The sequence below is a fragment of the Chrysemys picta genome, chromosome 3 (assembly GCF_011386835.1).
Source record: "Chrysemys picta bellii isolate R12L10 chromosome 3, ASM1138683v2, whole genome shotgun sequence".
NCBI lineage: Eukaryota > Metazoa > Chordata > Testudines > Emydidae > Chrysemys > Chrysemys picta.
The window spans coordinates 176,103,999-176,121,932 of record NC_088793.1 but is presented as its reverse complement, the minus strand read 5'-3'; positions in this window follow the sequence as shown (position 1 = coordinate 176,121,932).

Genomic DNA, 17,934 nt, shown 5'->3' with positions numbered 1-17,934 from the left:
GACTGTTGGGACCGCATCGTGTTGCAGGTGTGGGACGATTCCCAGTGGCTGCGAAACTTTTGCATGCGTAAGGGCACTTACATGGAACTTTGTGACTTGCTTTCCCCTACCCTGAAGCGCCAGAATACCAGGATGAGAGCAGCCCTCACAGTTGAGAAGTGAGTGGCGATAGTCCTGTGGAACCTTGCAATGCCAGACAGCTACCAGTCAGTCAGGAATCAATTTGGAGTGGGCAAATCTACTGTGGGGGCTGCTGTGATCCAAGTTGCCAGGACAATCAAAGACCTGGTGATATCAAAGGTAGTGACTCTGGGAAACTTGCAGGTCATAGTGGATGGCTTTGCTGCAATGGGATTCCCAAACTGTGGTGGGGCCATAGACGGAACCCATATCCCTATCTTGTCACCGGAGCACCAAGCCACCGAGTACATAAACCGCAAGGGGTACTTTTCAATGCTGCTGCAAGCCCTGGTGGATCACAAGGGACGTTTCACCAACATCAATGTGGGATGGCTGGGAAAGGTACATGATGCTCGCATCTTCAGGCACTCTGGTCTGTTTCGAAAGCTGGAGGAAGGGGCTTTCTTCCCAGACTAGAAAATAACCGTTGGGGATGTTGAAATGCCTATCGTGATCCTTGGGGACCCAGCCTACCTCTTAATGCCATGGCTCCTGAAGGCGTACACAGGCAGCCTTGACAGTAGTCAGGATCTGTTCAACTATAGGCTGAGCAAGTGCCGAATGGTGGTGGAATGTGCATTTGGACGTTTAAAAGCGCGCTGGTGCAGCTTACTGACTCGGATAGACCTCAGCTAAACCAATATCCCCATTGTTATTGCTGCTTGTTGTGAGCTCCACAATATCTGTGAGAGTAAGGGGGAGACATTTATGGTGGGGTGGGAGGTTGAGGCAAATCGCCTGGCTGCTGATTACATGCAGCCAGACACCAGGGTGGTTAGAAGAGTACAGCAGGGCGCAGTGCGCATCAGAGAAGCTTTGAAAACCAGTTTTGTGACTGGCCAGGCTACAGTGTGAAACTTCTGTTTGTTTCTCCTTGATGAACCCTCCACCCCCCACTCAGTTCACTCTACTTCCCTGTAAACCAACCACCCCACCCTACCCTCCCCGCTTCGAGCAACACTTGCAGAGGCAATAAAGTCATTGTTACTTCTCATTCATGCATTCTTTATTAATTCATCACACAACTAGGGGGATAATTGCCAAGGTAGCCCGGGATGGGTGGGGGAGGAGGGAAGGAAAAAGACACACTGCAGTTTAAAACTTTAAAACTTTAACACTTATTGAAGGCCAGCCTTCCGATGCTCGGGCAATCATCTGGGGTGGAGTGACTGGGTGGCCGGAGGCCCCCCCCACCGTGTTCTTGGGTGTCTGGGTGAGGAGGCAATGGGACTTGGGGAGGAGGGCTGTTGGTTACACTGGGGCGGTAGCGGCGGTCTCTACTCCTGCTGCCTTTCCTGCAGCTCAACCATATGCTGGAGCATATCAGTTTGATGCTCCAGCAGCCAGAGCATCGACTCTTGCCTTCTGTCTGCAAGCTGACGCCACCTCTCATCTTCAGCCCGCCACTTGCTCTGTTCAGCCCATGATTCAGCCCGCCACCTCTCCTCTCATTCATATTGTGCTTTTTTTTCACTCTGACATTGACTGCCTCCTCGCATTCTCCTGTGCTCTTTCAGCATGGGAGGACATCTGGAGCTCCGAGAACATATCATCCCTAGTCCGCCGTTTTCTCCTTCTAATCTTCACTAGCCTCTGTGAAGGAGAAACATTTGCAGCTGGTGGAGGAGAAGGGAGAGGTGGTTAAAAAAGACACATTTTAGAGAACAATGGGTACACTCTTTCACATTAAATTTTGCTGTTCACATTACACAGCACATGTGCTTTCGTTACAAGGTCACATTTTTCCTCTTATATTGAGGGCCTGTCGGTTTGGTGTGAGAGATCACTCACGGAGTGCCAGGCAACAGAATTTGGCTTGCAGGCAGCCATGGTAAGCCACAGTCTTTTGGCTTTTTTAACCTTCATAACGTGTGGGAATGGTTTCAAACAGCAGCGCCCTCATTTCCCATACCAAGGACCCGTTGGGTTGGCCATTTAAAATGGGTTTGCAATGTAAAAGGAGGGGCTGTGGTTTCCAGGTTAACATGCAGCACAAACCCAACTCCCCCCCCCCCCCCCCACACCCAATTCTCTGGGATGATCACTTCACCCCTCCCCCCCATCGCGTGGCTAACAGCGGGGAACATTTCTGTTCAGCCGAGCAGGAACGGGCACCTCTGAATGTCCCCTTAATAAAATCACCCCATTTCAACCAGGTGACCGTAAATGATATCACTCTCCTGAGGATAACAAAGAGAGATAAGGAATGGATGTTGTCTGCATGCCAGCAAACACCAGGACCATACGCTGCCATGCTTTGTTATGCAATGATTCCAGACTACATGCTACTGGCCTGGCGTGGTAAAGTGTCCTACCGTGGCGGACGGGATAAGGCAGCCTTCCCCAGAAACCTTTTGCAAAGGCTTTGGGAGTACATGAAGGAGAGCTTTCTGGAGATGTCCCTGGAGGATTTCCGCCTCATCCCCATACACGTTAACAGACCTTTCCAGTAGCTGTACTGGCCGCGATTGCCAGGGCAAATTAATCATTAAACACGCTTGCTTTTAAACCATGTGTAATATTTACAAAGGTACACTCACCAGAGGTCCCTTGTGTGCCCTCAGGGTCTGGGAGCATGCCTTGGGTGAGTTCGGGGGTTACTGGTTCCAGGTCCAGGGTGATAAACATATCCTGGCTGTTGGGGAAACCGGTTTCTCCGCTTCCTTGCTGTGAGCTATCTTCATTGTCTTCATCATCATCATGTTCCGCGTACCCCGAACCCGCTTCCCTGTTGCGTGATTCTCCATTGATGGAGTCAAAGCACACGGTTGGGGTAGTGGTGGCTGCACCCCCTAGAATGGCATGCGGCTCCGCGTAGAAGCGGCATGTTTGCGGCTCTGCCCCAGAGCTTCCGTTTGCCTCTCTGGCTTTGTGGTAGGCTTGCCTTAGCGCCTTAATTTTCACGCGGCACTGCTGTGTGTCCCTGTTATGGCCTCTGTCCTTTATGGCCTTTGAGACTTTTTCTAATATTTTGCCATTTCGTTTACTGCTACGGAGTTCAGCTGGCACTGATTCGTCTCCCCATATGGCGAGCAGATCCCGTACCTCCCGTTCGGTCCATGCTGGAGCTCTTTTGCGATCCTGGGACTCCATCATGGTTACCTGTGCTGATGAGCTCTGTGTGGTCACCTGTGCTCTCTATGCTGGGCAAATAGGAAATGAAATTCAAAAGTTCGTGGGGCTTTTCCTGTCTACCTGGTCAGTGCATCTGAGTTGAGAGCTCTGTCCAGAGCGGTCACAATGAAGCACTGTGGGATAGCTCCCGGAGGCCAATAACGTCGAATTCCGTCCACACTACCCCAAATCCGACCCGCAAAGGCCGATTTTAGCGCCAATCCCCTCGTCGGAGGTGGAGTAAAGAAACCGGTTTAAAGGGCCCTTTAAGTCGAAAGAAAGGGCTTCGTCGTGTGGACGTGTCCAGGCTTAATTCGATTTAACACTGCTAAAGTTGACCTAAACTCGTAGTGTAGACCAGGCCTTAATTTCCTCTCTGGGTCAATGAATACTTAAAGTGGCATGGCTTCCATAAGAGAGATTGAGAGTCCCAAATCAGACTATGCCATAGTCCATCTGATGTTGTCGTCACATCCCCAGTCCTGAATTATCCCAAACCCCTGTGCTCTGCAATGTCCAACCTTGTCCAGCAATATTCAGAGGAATACTAAGGTCCATTTGCTACTCTAAAGAGACACAATGCACAGCTTACCACTTTAACTGAAGTTAATAGACACTTTAACTCAAACACAGCATTGGTGGTTTAGATTAAAAATAAAAGTTTATTAACAAAAGATAGGATTTTAAGTGATTTCAAGTATAAGGAAAGTGGTTAGAAGCAAATAAAAGCGAAACTAACTTTCTAATGACTGAAACTTAACCTAGCAAGAACCAGTTTGTTCTCAATTGCTTTTTTTTTCTCCCCCCCCACCCCCACAGTCTTCCAGCAAGATGACTGACTCCCCCCTTGGTCAGGATCTCCTCCAGAAGCTCAAAGCATTGGTTCCTTTATCTTCTTAGGTGAAAAGTCTGTTCCTTTCTGTCACAGTCCAATGAACCTTTTAAATGGATTTGTCTGAAGGTTACCCCTCAAAGTACAGTTTATTCAAGCTGTGAGGAAGGCAACATGGAGTTTAGTGGTGAAGGAAGCTCAGTGCTGACTGTTTCCCCTGTGGTGTTTGCTAAAACGCAAATTGTTCTGTTTCCTGTAATCTCCTCCCCTTGTTAGCATGATGCCCCTGTTTACCGCTTATATGTAAACTGAAATAAACCCACATCCCTTTGTATAGAACAGACCTGTTTAACACCTTTTATCTAGACCAGGCTGCTGTGGTGTGGTCTTAGAATTCATAACTTAGGGGTATATATGTATGTGTGTGTGTGTGTGTGTGTGTGTGTGTGTGTGTGTATATAATATGAGAGAGAGATCATAGAGTCCAGTCCCCTGCCTTTACAGCCGGACCAAGTACTGTCCCTGACTTGTATAGATAGTAATGAATATAAATCAGAAGTTAGGAACTGTAGAAAATTGATAAGGGAAGCAAAGGGACACAAGGCAAAATCTATGGCTAGCAGAGTTAAGGACAATAAGGGTACGTCTACACTTACCGGAGGGTCCGGCGGCAGGCAATCGATGTTCTGGGATCGATCCCGGAAGTGCTCGCCGTCGACGCCGGTACTCCAGCTCAGCGAGAGGAGTACGCGGCATCAACGGGGAAGCCTCCTTGCCGCGTCTGGACCCACGGTAAGTTCGGACTAAGGTACTTCAAATTCAGCTACGTTAATAACGTAGCTGAATTTGCGTACCTTAGTCCGAAGTGGGGGGTTAGTGGGGACCAGACCTAAGAAGGAGTTTTTTAAATTTATTAGGAACAAAAAGAATCCTGACAATGTTTTTGGTCTGTTACTATATGGAAACGGTAGAATTATCAATAATAATGCAGAAAAGATAGTGTGCAATAAATATTTTTGTTCTGAATTTGGGGAAAAAACATATTGTCTCATCATATGGTGATTATAACACTCTTTCCATATCACTGGTATCTCTGGGTGATGTTAAATAGAAGCTACTAAAGACAGCCAAATTTTTATAAAGTTAGTGAGGATTTCACTGGATTATTTATGTTGATTTTCACTAGCACCAGGAAAGTTCCAGAAGACTGGAAGAAATCTAATATTGTGCTTAATTTTAAGTCTAATTTTAAAAAAAGTAAATGGGATGACCTGGGTAATGATAGGTGTGTCCGTCTGACATCAATCCCATACAATATAATGGAGTGGCTTATGCAGGACTCGATTAATAAAGAATTAAAGGGGGGTAATGTAATTAATACAAATCAACATGGGTTTAAGGAAAGTAGATCCTGTCAAGATAACATGATATCTGGTTTTTGATAAGATTAGAAGTTTGGTAGATTACAAGTTTGGTAATATACTTAGACTTCTGTAAATCATTTGACGTGGTACTGCACTGCATTTTGATTTAAAAACTGGAATGATATATAATTAATATGCCACACATTAAATGGATTAAAAGCTGGCTAACTGATAGGTTTCAAAATGTGATTGTAAATGGGGAATTCTCATCAAGCCAATGTGTGTTTTCAGTGAGGTCACACAGGCATCAATTCTTGGACTTACACTATTTAACATTTTTATCAATGACCAAGAAGAAAACAAATTCACTGACATAGTTTGCATATGACACACAAATTGGTGGAGTGGTAAATAATGAAAAGGACAGGTCACTGATTCAGAACAACTTTGATTGCTTGGTAAACAGGGTTCAAGCAAACACTGTACATCTTAATATGGCTAAATGTATACATCTAGCAACAAAGAATGTAGGCAATACGTATAGAATGGGGGGACTCTATTCTAAGAAGCAATCTGAATAGATTTGGGGGTCATGGTGGATAATCAGCTGAACAGGAGCTGCCTGTGTGATGCTGTGGCTAAAAGAGCTAATACTATCATGAGATGCATAAACCGGGGCCATCTTAAGTAGGAGCAGAGAGATTATTTTATTTCTATGTTTGGCACTGATGCAACTGCTGTTGGAATACTGTGTCCAGTTTTGGAGCCCACAGTTCAAGAAGGATGTTGATAAATTGGAGAGGATTCAGCGAAGAGCCATGAGAATGATTAAATGATTAGAAAACATGCCTTGCAGTGATAGACTAAAAGAGTTCCATCTATTTAGCTCAACAGAGAGAAGGTTAAGGGGTGACTTGATCACAGTCCATAAGTATCCAGATGGGGAACAAATATTTAATAAGGGGCTCTTTGATCTAGTCAAGAAAGGGATAATGTGATCCAATTGCTGGAAGTTGAAACTAGACAAATTCAGACTGGAAATAGGGGGTACATTTTTAACCTTGAGAGTAATTAACCATTAGAACAATTTATCAAGGGTCATGGCGGAGTCTCCATCACTGACAATTTTTTTAATCAAGATTGGATGTTTTTCTAAAATATATGCACTAGGAATTGTTTTGGAGAAGTTCTATGGCTTGTGACATACAGGAAGTCAGACTAGTTGATCAAAATGATCCCTTCTGGCTTTGTAATCTATGAATCCATGTTTGTTTCAGAGATTTCAGAACAATCAAGTATAACTAATGCTGTATACAGATTGTCAGTGTTCACAGTTGATTTCAGAAGATGCTTAAATTTTCATTTTTGCAGTCTTGTAGTTATTCATTTCAGCCAGATGTTTTACCATCAACTTGGGATCTAACTGCCACTTTAAGTGACTAAATCTAAAATTTGGATACTCAAAATCCCAGCTCAGCTTTGGTCTCACTCTCTAGGAACCTAAAGTCCCTAGGGAGCCTAAATTTCTGCTGGTAAAGTCCACTAGGCACCTAAAAATCTGCCACTGGGCATGTGCACAGCCACCTCACTTTAGACTCCTGGGCTCCTAGCTCCCACCCAAGCCCCACTGGGACTCTCAAACTAGGCATTCCACTAGGGTTACCATTCGTCCGGATTTCCCCGGACATGTCCTCCTTTTGTGTGCTAAAAATAGCGTCCAGGGGGAATTTGTAAAGCACTCACAATGTCCGGGATTAGCAGAGCGAGTGGCTGGGAGGGCTGCAGGGAAGTCCCGGGCTGGACTCAAGAGCAGCTGTAGAGGAGCCGGATCCGCCCTGCATTCTGAGCCAGCAGCTCCCTTGCAGCCCAGTCCGGCAGCACTGTGCAGGGCCAGACCGGGTTTTGTTGTGCAGGGCCAGGGACCAGGTTTTGTTGTGCAGGGGAGCTCAGCCACGTGTCCGGCTCGGCTGCACAGAGCCCAACACTCTGTTCTGAGCAGCAGGGTAAGGAGGTCAGGGGGCAGGAAGGTTCTGGAGGTGGAGGTCAAGAAACGGGGGGGGGGTTTTTGGGGGGAGTGGAGAAAGTTTTGGGCAGTCAGGGTACAGGTAGGGGGTAGGGTCCTGGGGGGCAGTTGGGGGGGGTCTTAGGAGGGGGCAGTTAGGGGACAAGGAACAGGGAGTCTTAGGTAGGGGGTGGGGTTCTGGAGGGCAGTTAGGAGCAGGGGTCCCAGGAGGGGGCAGTCAGGGGACAAGGAGCAGGGGGGGAGTGTTTGGGAGTTCTGGGGGGGGCTGTCAGGTGGCAGGGGTGGGGAGATGGATCGGAGCAGTCAGGGGACAGGGAGCAGAGGGGTTTAGATGGGTTGGGAGTTCGGGGGGGGGGCTGTCAGGGGGTGGGGAGTGGTTGGATGGGGCGTGGGAGTCCCAGGGGTCTGTCTGGGGGTGGGGGTGTGGATAAGGGTTGGGGCAGTCAGGGGACAAGAGGCAGGGAGGCTTAGATAGGGAGTGGAGTCCTGGGGGGCAGTTAGGGGCAGGGGTCCCAGGAGGGGGCAGTCAGGGGACAAGGAACGGGGGGAGGGTTGGGGGTTCTGGGGGGGCGGGAAGTGGGAGGGGCAGGGGCGGGGCTAGGGCGGGGCTCCTCCCGTCCTCTTTTTTTCTTGCTGAAATATGGTAACCCTACATTCCACAGCCTATCTTGCTTGCAGGGCCCAATCAGGTAGGTGTTCTCAGAAGCCTCCTACCAGATCCGGGCCCACACAAAACAACACTGGAGCAAGATTTTTATCCCAGTAGTTAGAGCACACACCTATGATGTGTGAAATTGGGGTTAAGTGCCCCCACTGCAGCAAAGGGATTTGAATATGGGTCTCTCCCCTGCCCTGTCAGGAATGTTCCCTAGCCATTGGGCTATGGGTATGCTGGGGTAGATTGCTCTCAGTCTCTGCTGTTGAAGCTACTGCACTGTGCATAAATACTTAAATAGGCATTTCAATAGTGGCAACAAGGTGTTGGAGTCTGTGTGGCACTGTTATGTTGTCACAGAGATAACAGTCCTGCCTTAGGGAATAACCCAACTCAGAATGAAGGATTTTGCATGTATTTTTTCACACTGGTGACAAATAGTTCAGAAACCACCTAAAATATGGTTCCAAATATGTGCAGTCAATAAGCAAAGTTATTCAAAATTATATAGTATTAGCATATTAGTCAAGAAATAATAGATATGCTTAAGAAACACTTTCAGCAATTGACTGTTTGAGAGTGACTGCTATTAAAACCATGGACAATGGGGAAAAGGAACAAATGACCCTTTGCTTAAGGTTCTTGCACAAAAATATTATCAGAGGGAGCTTTCTTCAGTTTACAGAAATCATTGGTATGGTTGGACGAGGCAGAGCAGAAAAAATAATGACTGAGCTTGGAACCATATAGCATGATCTCAGACATCTGGGTTTGGATTTTGGTGGCTTGTACATTCAGTGGATGTTTTGCTGTAGTTCAGGCTCTCAACACAGGAAGACCCAGCTGCACAATATTTTTGGGGGGAGGGCTTTGAACAGAACCATTATTTAAATCACTGTGTAAACTCTGTGGTCAGTACAGAGAGTGAGATTCCTTCCATTCATAACCTATGGGGTAAAATTGCAACCACAACAGCATTCATCTCAGCCAAAAGAATACCCTGTCTGGAACGTCATGTCAAGAGTGCTTCTGATGGTACAGCAAGTGAATGGTTCCACATATTTACTGACGTTCAGTGGGATGATCAACATGATGCTGTCATTTTCCATACTTGTATCCATGAGTTTCGGCTATTTTGGAGGATATGCAGATAGAGCTCATCAAAACATTTAATCAAAATTTTGAATTTTGACCACCCTTTCCCCCCCCCCCCCCCGCCCCCCAAAAAAATAGAATTTGGAAAGAGAAGGCAGGGCGGGAAGTGTCATTAAACTTTTTTCTTCATTTTTCCAACCAGTTACAGAGCAGGCTAACTTTTTTTGAAATTCAAAATGTCAACATTTTTCCTTCAGATTTCAATTGAAAAAACAAACAAACAAAAGGGTATTGCGGGGGAAACATTTTGTATTGTTCCCTCCTGGTCTGACCAGCTCCACATGAAAGGTTGGAATACACTAGGAGATGCATGCTTTACGGGACATAGAATTTATAATAATACTCAGATTCTTGAAGCAGTTTCTGAGAGAGAGTAGACAACAGGGCACTGCTACAGATTTATTTGCAGCCAACAGCTATACTAAAACAATGGATCAGATCTTTCAAGCCTGATATCAAAATGGGGACTTATTCAACAAACTCTACAAAAGTAAAGAAATGCAAAGTGACATTAGCCTATGGTTTTGTCAAGTGATAACAACACTGATAGAATGTATCATCACATCCTGTTCATCAAAATCACAGAACTGCACTATTTATTCTATTTCTGGAAGATTTCCTCATGTAGCTAAATGACTAAGTTAGAGCTTACAGTTTAAAAAAAAAGTGCCTCTGTTTTATGGGTTTGCTGCCTAAATATTTCAGCAAATTACAGTGAACTCGATCAGTTAGTTAGCCACTACTTGCCATATTTACCTAATGATAAACATCAAAACTGTTTTAGGTACCAGCAGAGAAAGAGATATTGGCAACAAAAGGAGTCCATTCCTAATAACATTACAGAAACTCTGCCTCAGCATGAACCAGTATTTTTTTACAATATCCACATATTCCACTTTCCTCATACTTTTTCCTCTTCTAAAAACAAAATAAAACCAAAGCAAATCATTCCATTGCGCACACAGTTCTCCCCAAGTCAGAGAGAAACCACATATGACAGATGTTAGCCAACCACTCAATGCACTGTTGGAAGGTGCTCCGATACTATGGTGATGAGAATGGTATTAGAACCTGCATAGAACAGAACAAAACTTGGGTTTACATGAAAGGTTACTGATGTCTTACAGTGGCTGAGGCCCATCTGAAGGCACTAGCTTTGAGGTTTAGCATTGAGAATTGACCCAAGACACTTACAAACTGATAGAAAATACAAGTGGCTACTTTGCAAAACTGCTAGGATCTCAAAACTGATTGCTGTGCAACACATTCGATATTGTGCAAGTCATTCATAAAAATGAAGCTAATTTATAACAACATTTGCATGGGTTACTTATTTACATAGTGACCCCACCCATTGCAAACTCTAACTTTGCCACTGAAAGAGCTTTTCATTTCACCTGACAAACCTTCTAGTAAATGTCCCTCGTGCAGATAGCCACCAAAGAAACACTTCTGATGTATACTATATGTTGTGTTAATCTACACTGAATCTAGGAACTTTTTCAAGGGCAATGCATTCAAAGAGGTATATTTCTGATTTTTTAAAGCCAATATTTTACTTATTAACCAATATTGCCAAATGTTTGGTGAATGACAAAATCAGAAAGAGCACCCAAATTATCTACTGGTTGGGTCAGATGTTTAACTGATGTAAAACTTCATAGCTCCATTGATTTCAGAGGAGCTATGGTGATTTATACCAGCTGGCCCTTTAGCCATAAAAATAGACTAGCAGTGAACTTCATTTTAAAAAGATACTAAACTGATTTAAGAATAAAACAAAGTAAAATACAAATGTGCAAATTAAAACAATCCTAGATGTGCAATGATACCCTGATCAATCTGACAAGTGAATCACTCTTACATCAATGATTAGTTACTGTTGGTATGAACAATACAGCTGTTGAAAAGCTGGACAAACCCTGCTAAATTAAAGTCACAGTTTATCTTCTCTAAAAGGTCCATCTGATAAAGCAGTAAATCAATGAAAGGAAATATCCTCCCTTTCATGGGTTTATCCTGATAAAAGAGAGACTATGCCCTGTTCAAGAAGTTTCTGTTGCTAAAGAGGTTGAAGTTTGTTCCTTATTCCCAGTTCTTTATTCATGATATCAGCTCCTTATTTGTGGTTCCCAGTTCCTTTTCAAAGGCCAAAACTATATACAAATATATCAATGTAAGATTAAATTTTTAGAAATGTAATCAAATCAATGTGATAAAAATGTAAATTACTAATTACTTAATTAAATAATTAAATAATCAAATGAGGAGCTGGATTTTGACCAACTGTAAGTGACAAAATAAGTTTTGGGTCACCCAAGTGAAACATCTCTGCAACTACTGTGAAGGAGGTGGGACATGCCACTTGCCAACCTAAGGCTTTGTTCCTGGCAATAGGCTGCAAAATGCACCTCTGCCCCTCACAACCCCATTTTCATACATAGGGCTTGAATAGGAAGCTGGGTTTTGGAATAAAATATGTCTCAGGTCATCCCAAGTGACATCCCTGTGAGCATCAGACTGCTGTGAAGGAGCTGGGATATGCCACTTACTGACCCAAAGTTTCATTCTTGAGCAATACACTGCCACACGTCATGCCCTCACCCCTCTTCTGTATTATAAATAGTGATTGAATATGGAAGTGGATTTTGACTGTCTCTATGTAACAATATAAGTATCAGGTTACTTCAGGTGACATGTCCCCACGACTATTAAATTGTCCTGATGTAGCTGAGGCATGGAAATCCCTTACTTGAAACTTTTTCTTCGCAAAAAATTGTGGTTCATGTCACCAGCCCTTCCCCACCCCCAAACACACGTGCACCCTTTAGCAAGGTAACAGGAGCTGCAAATGGGGGGGGGGGTGATGAATATTCCCAGGATGCAACCTGAAACTGGGGTACTATTGAGTCCTGTCTCACCAGCCTGGGCTCACTCTCACACTGTGGCACTGTGACAAGCTGCAAGGCTCTCCACGCTGGCACTCACACCAGCATTCACAAGCAGCGGCCACACCCAGCTGAGTTACTCATGAATCAACAATAGAGGCTCTAACCTATTCCCCCACAGCTCCCTAGCCTTGCACCCCTATCCTACCTTGGTCAAAATCCTGACCAGTGTAAAGTAATTACCCAGCCCACCTCTCCCTCAGTGAGGAGAGGACAATGCACCAACCCTTGCTCCTGAACAGATTTCCCTTTAGCATTTTAAACAACACACTGTTTTTGGTACAAATATAGAACAGATTTATTAACTACAGAAAGATAGATTTTAAGTGATTATAAGTAATAGTGTACAGATTAAGGAAGATTACCTAAGAAATAAACAAAACTGCAGTCTAAATCTTATACACTAGACAGGATTTGAATCAAGGAGTGTCTTACCCTGTTAGGTAGTACAAGCAAGTTACAGCTGTTACATACACAGGCAGCAATCCTTTCTTCCTGCCTGGGACCAGCACCTCCCCAGTTCAATCTTTTTTCCTACGGAGTTTTCAGGTGTGTTGTTGTAGGGGAGTGAGGCCCAGTCACGATGCCACTTCCCCCTTTTATATCTTCTTCCAACTTGCTGGAAAAATCTTTTGCTGTGACATTAGTCAAACAGTCTCCCTTGGGTATGTGCTATCTCTGAGAGGTTTCCATTGTACACAGTTCCTGGGGTAATCCTTGTGTGTTTGTATTCTCCTCAATGGGCCATCAACGTTGTTTGGCCTCTTTATTGTGAGTGTTTCCAACCTCACAACATGTTTCAGTGGCACATACATATCAAAACTTCATAACTTCATATACAATGCTAGCACCTACAACTTCATAGAATATTAATGTTCAACAGATTAAAACTTTTTAAATGATACCTCACAAAGCATCCTTTGTACAAAACATGTCATAATTATATCACTGTGGTGAATATGGGGTGCAGAGTGTTACTCTGTGGCACAGAATGTCACAGTGGGAGGGTCAGAGGATGAAGCTGTGGATTTTATGCTTGTGGGCAGAGGGACCTGGTGAGTGTTTTCTTTGTTCTATAGGTTATTTGTTCTCCATGAGGGTTGTGTGGCTGGGCTATGGGCCCCTGAACTGGCCAGGTGAGACAGGTCTGTCTGTGTCTCAGAGAAGGCCTTGACACTGAGACCCTTGGGGCTTTGAACAGAATCAGTGTTTTAAGTCTCTGAGTGGTTATTCCCTCCCTGTTTGCAAGGGTGGGAACTGAACACTGAGACTTAAGGCTAGTCTACACTTGAAACGTTACAGCGGCACCACTGCAGCACTTCAGTGTAGACACTACCCATGCTGAGGGGATCAGTTCTCCCATCAGCATAGATAATCCACCTCCTCCAGAGGTAGTAGTTAGGTTAATGGAAGAATTCTTCTGTCGACCTACTGCTGACTACACTGGGGTTTGGGTTGACTTAACTATGTCACTGAGAGGGTGTGGATTTTTCACACTCCTGAGCGATGTAGCTACGCAGATGTAAGCTCCCAGTGTAGACCAGCCCTAAGTATATAAGTCAGTTGCCAGGTGTCACAGGGTGCTTCTTCAGCTACCCAGTGTGCCGCACTGCTTAGCCAGTGTCCCTTGTCTCACAGTCATAAACATGCCCAGGCTCTTTCCCTTTCACCACATGCACTTTTATTCCACAATTCTTTTGCCACTAGAACATGACACAGGCATATTGCCACAGCGGCTTTCCACACAGCTTTTCTCCTTCATGCTGCTCATCTTCAAAGCTCCTTCCCCATCTGCTTCCGTTTCTCATGCTTATATCCTCCCAATTACTGCCAGTTGTATCAATGGCCTAGTAATTACCACCCAGCTGCTTGTAACTCCCAAAAGAAAAGTGGTTAACAGCTTCCAGCTGAGCCTGCAGCCTTTTCTATGCAGCAGCACCATCCGTGATTGGGGTTCTCTGTCACATCAGGTAAACTGGAGTGGCAATCTGGGTGAATTTTGGTGTGGTTTAGATAGGGAGTGTGATTCCTGTTTTAGGTATGACCAGGTAGCAGATGTGGAGAGGGAGAGAACAACTGCTGTGATATGCCTTGATTGTGCAACCTTTTCCTTTCTGCCAGAAGATAGAATAGATTTCTGGTGTATGATATGCAAGCTGGTGACCATAGTGGAAGAGAAGATAAGTGATCTGAAAGCATAAGTTGTAATATGATGCAGCATCCAAGAAAATGAAGACTTCTTGGGCAACCAGTTTTGGAAACCATTGTCACAGACAGCATAAGGGGAAGGATTGGCAATAAGGGAATTGGAGAGAGTAGAAACCAAAGAAGAGCACAATTTGTGACCAAGAGGGGTGTGATGGTACTTATCCCTCACTGAACAGAGAAGGGTTAACCCTGCACTGTGGGCTGAAGAAGCCTTGCCCCCTCACCCCTGCTGGTCATGCTTCAACCGGAGCATCAGTATAAAAGAGAGCAGCTCAGTTCAGTCAGAGCAGACTGCCCAGAAGGAAGGAGACACATTGCCGACTCCAGCTTGGGAGCTGCTGAAGCCCAAGGCACCAACACCCAGGCAGATACCTGGGTACTTAAGGATGCACAAGAGAGATCGGAGTTACCAGGAGCTACACAGGCTGAGGAAACTGGAGACCCTGGAGACTCCCAGACCACTGCATTGGGAGACCGGGTACAAAGTAGCCCAGGGGGGCACTACACTGATCTGGTTGTAAAACTCAGCAATAAGTCACTGTGTTTTGGTTGGATCCCTGCTTACCAAGTAGTGAGTACACTCGCCACTGACAGGGCCCTGGGCTGGGATCTGGTGGAATAGGGAGGGCCTGGGTCTCCCTATCCTGGCTGCCACTGCCCATTCCTGGGTGGCAGCCCACCTCCCCAGTGGGGCTGTAGGCCACACAGCCCTGTGAGGAGGGGCAACCATATTGACTCTGGCTGCGAGGGCACATGGCCCTGTGAAGAAGGGCAACCATATTGACTCTGGCCATTGGGCCACACAGCCCTGAGGGAGAGGGCACTTATACTGTCTCTGGCCATTAGGCCACACAGCCTTGAGGTAGCAAGTAGCTCTATTGACTCTGGCCATTAGGCCACACAGCCCTGAGGGAGAGGGTAGCTATATTGGCTCCAGCCACTAGGCCAGGCTGCCCTGAGGTTAAGGGTGGTAAGGTGGACTTAGCCATGGGGCTGCAATGCCTTTGCCCCACCCAAGAGGGGGACGGAGTGTACTCACCCCGCAACATGGAGAAAGAAAGCAAGGATGCATTCAACTGAACTGGAAGTGTCACAACATTTTCAGATACTCAGAACTACAGAAGAACCTGTCACTGGAGGAATGGACCAGAAAGCTACACAGGACATACCTGATGAGTCTCTTTGCGGTATGAAAAAAGCAACAACCAAGAGAGGTTCTTCAACCATCCTGAGAATGCAAACAACCATCATTGGCAACTACATATTAAGAAGAGCTGACAGAGAATTCAGCAAGGGACACAGGAACAACAGCATGATGTGCTCTGTCCCTGGAGCGAAGATATGAGATGTAACTCCAGGATTAGGCAGTTTTAGGGTGTGACACTCTGTACCTCGGGGGAACACCTAGCACGCCCATGTTCATCCTTGTAAAATGATTGTGTGGTATCCAGTGCAAAGTTTGTCATGTCAGGTGTCTTCGGAAGGCTCATGATGCACTGAGCATCATTGTTACAGTAATGTTATAGGTTATCATTTCACGTATGTAGTTATGAGGCTGAAAATGTATCCTCACGGCTTAAAATAAGCCCAGGGAAAAACTCTCCAAGAGCAGAGAGGCAGTTCACACCTCATCAGGGCAGGTATGGGACAAACCCAGCCCAGCCTCACAGGAACAAAGGGCACTGGCCTAGGCAGCAACAAAAGAATCTCTTAGACTCTCGAGTGAGTCACCCCCCTTCCTTTCGTCAGTTTGGAACTGTGATGAGGTAATGCTCACCTGACTCTGAAGGGCGGGGGCAAAGCCAAGAGGGAAGAAAGGACATGATAAAAGGGAGAGACCTTTGCCGTGCTCTCTCTCTCTCTTCCACCTACATCTACAGGCACCACACCAAGCGACTGAAGCGCTGATCAAAGGGGAGAGCCTGGCTGAAGAGCAACCAGCCAGCCTGTGATGAGAAGCATCTAAGTTTGTAAGGGCATTGAAAGTGTTAAGATCAGCTTAGAATGCGTATTGCTTTTATTTCATTTGACCAAATCTGACTTGTTGTGCTTTGACTTATAATCACTTAAAATCTATCTTTGTAGTTAATAAATTTGTTTGTTTATTCTACCTGAAGCAGTGTGTTTGGTTTAAAGCATGTCAGAGGCTCCCCTTGGGATAACAAGCCTGGTACACATCAATTTCTTTGTTAAATTGACGAACTCATATAAGCTTGCAGCATCCAGTGGGCATAACCGGACACTGCAAGATGAAGCAGCTTACATGCCAGAGGCTGTGCGTGAACAGCCCAGGAGTGGGGGTTACCCAGCAGAGCAGGGTAAGGCTGGCTCCCAGAGTCAAGGATTGGAGTGACCTAGCAGACCACCGGTCCAGATAACACCAGGGGGGAATGTCACAAAGGGCAAAGCTTATCTGTATGGGAGACAAACTTTTTTTTGGGGAGGGGTGAAGGGGGGACGACTGGTCCCAGACTGTGGAATGACCTCCTTCAGGAACTAAGGCATCATCACAAACCTCACCACCTGCAAGGCTCATTTCTTTGGCCTTGACTTCTCTAACAAACACATAGCAACTGATTCTTTATTATTTAACTATATCTATGTAAAACCCAGCCAAAAGAAGACACTCCACTGCACATACTTCTGTCCCTGGGGATATTACTAATGGGCAGCACCGACAAGAGTAACAATTGCTCAGTTAATTGCTCAATTTTTTTTTATTATACTGAATAGTAACTTTTTATTTTACAATTTCAGACTCCAAGTGAACAAATGCAATGGATTATGTCAGGTAAATACACGTCATTTCATCAGTGGTGAGCCATGCATCTTACTCATTCCAGTTGCAGTAAAGTCTGATCATAGAAAAATTCAAAAATTTCACCCGTGGCTATTTCCATCAGCGATTTCTGTGCATGATAGTAAGTTGAAAGGAAACAAGGTACATTTTGGTGGATGCATCTCAAAATAGTGACTGGAATTTTTTCAAATACCATTTGCTGACTATTCAGACAAATATGAAATGCCTCTATCCCAGAAAAATACTTTATCTGCCTTCTCTGTAGCACTTTTCCATGTAACTTGAATATAGCATTCATATTTAACGTAATGTTTCAAATATTGATTAGTTCAATAGAAGTCACCAAAATTATTTGTATAAACAGTAGAGTTTATTAAAACAAAGGTGGTGTCATTGTAGATCCAAAGATGCTGGGATAACATACAATACATATTTTGTACGTTTCCACAAACTTGGTCATACTGAGGGCTGGCATTTCTATGATAGAATTTTGGAATTAAAAAGGAAAGGAGGTGGGGCTATTATATGTGCCGCCGAAGACCCGGAACGAGTGAAGGACCCGCCGCCGAACTGCCGCGGAAGACTCGGAGCGCCATCCGGTAAGTACAAGCGCCGCAGTGGGTGGCGCCCTTTTTTATGTCTGCTCCCCCGAAAT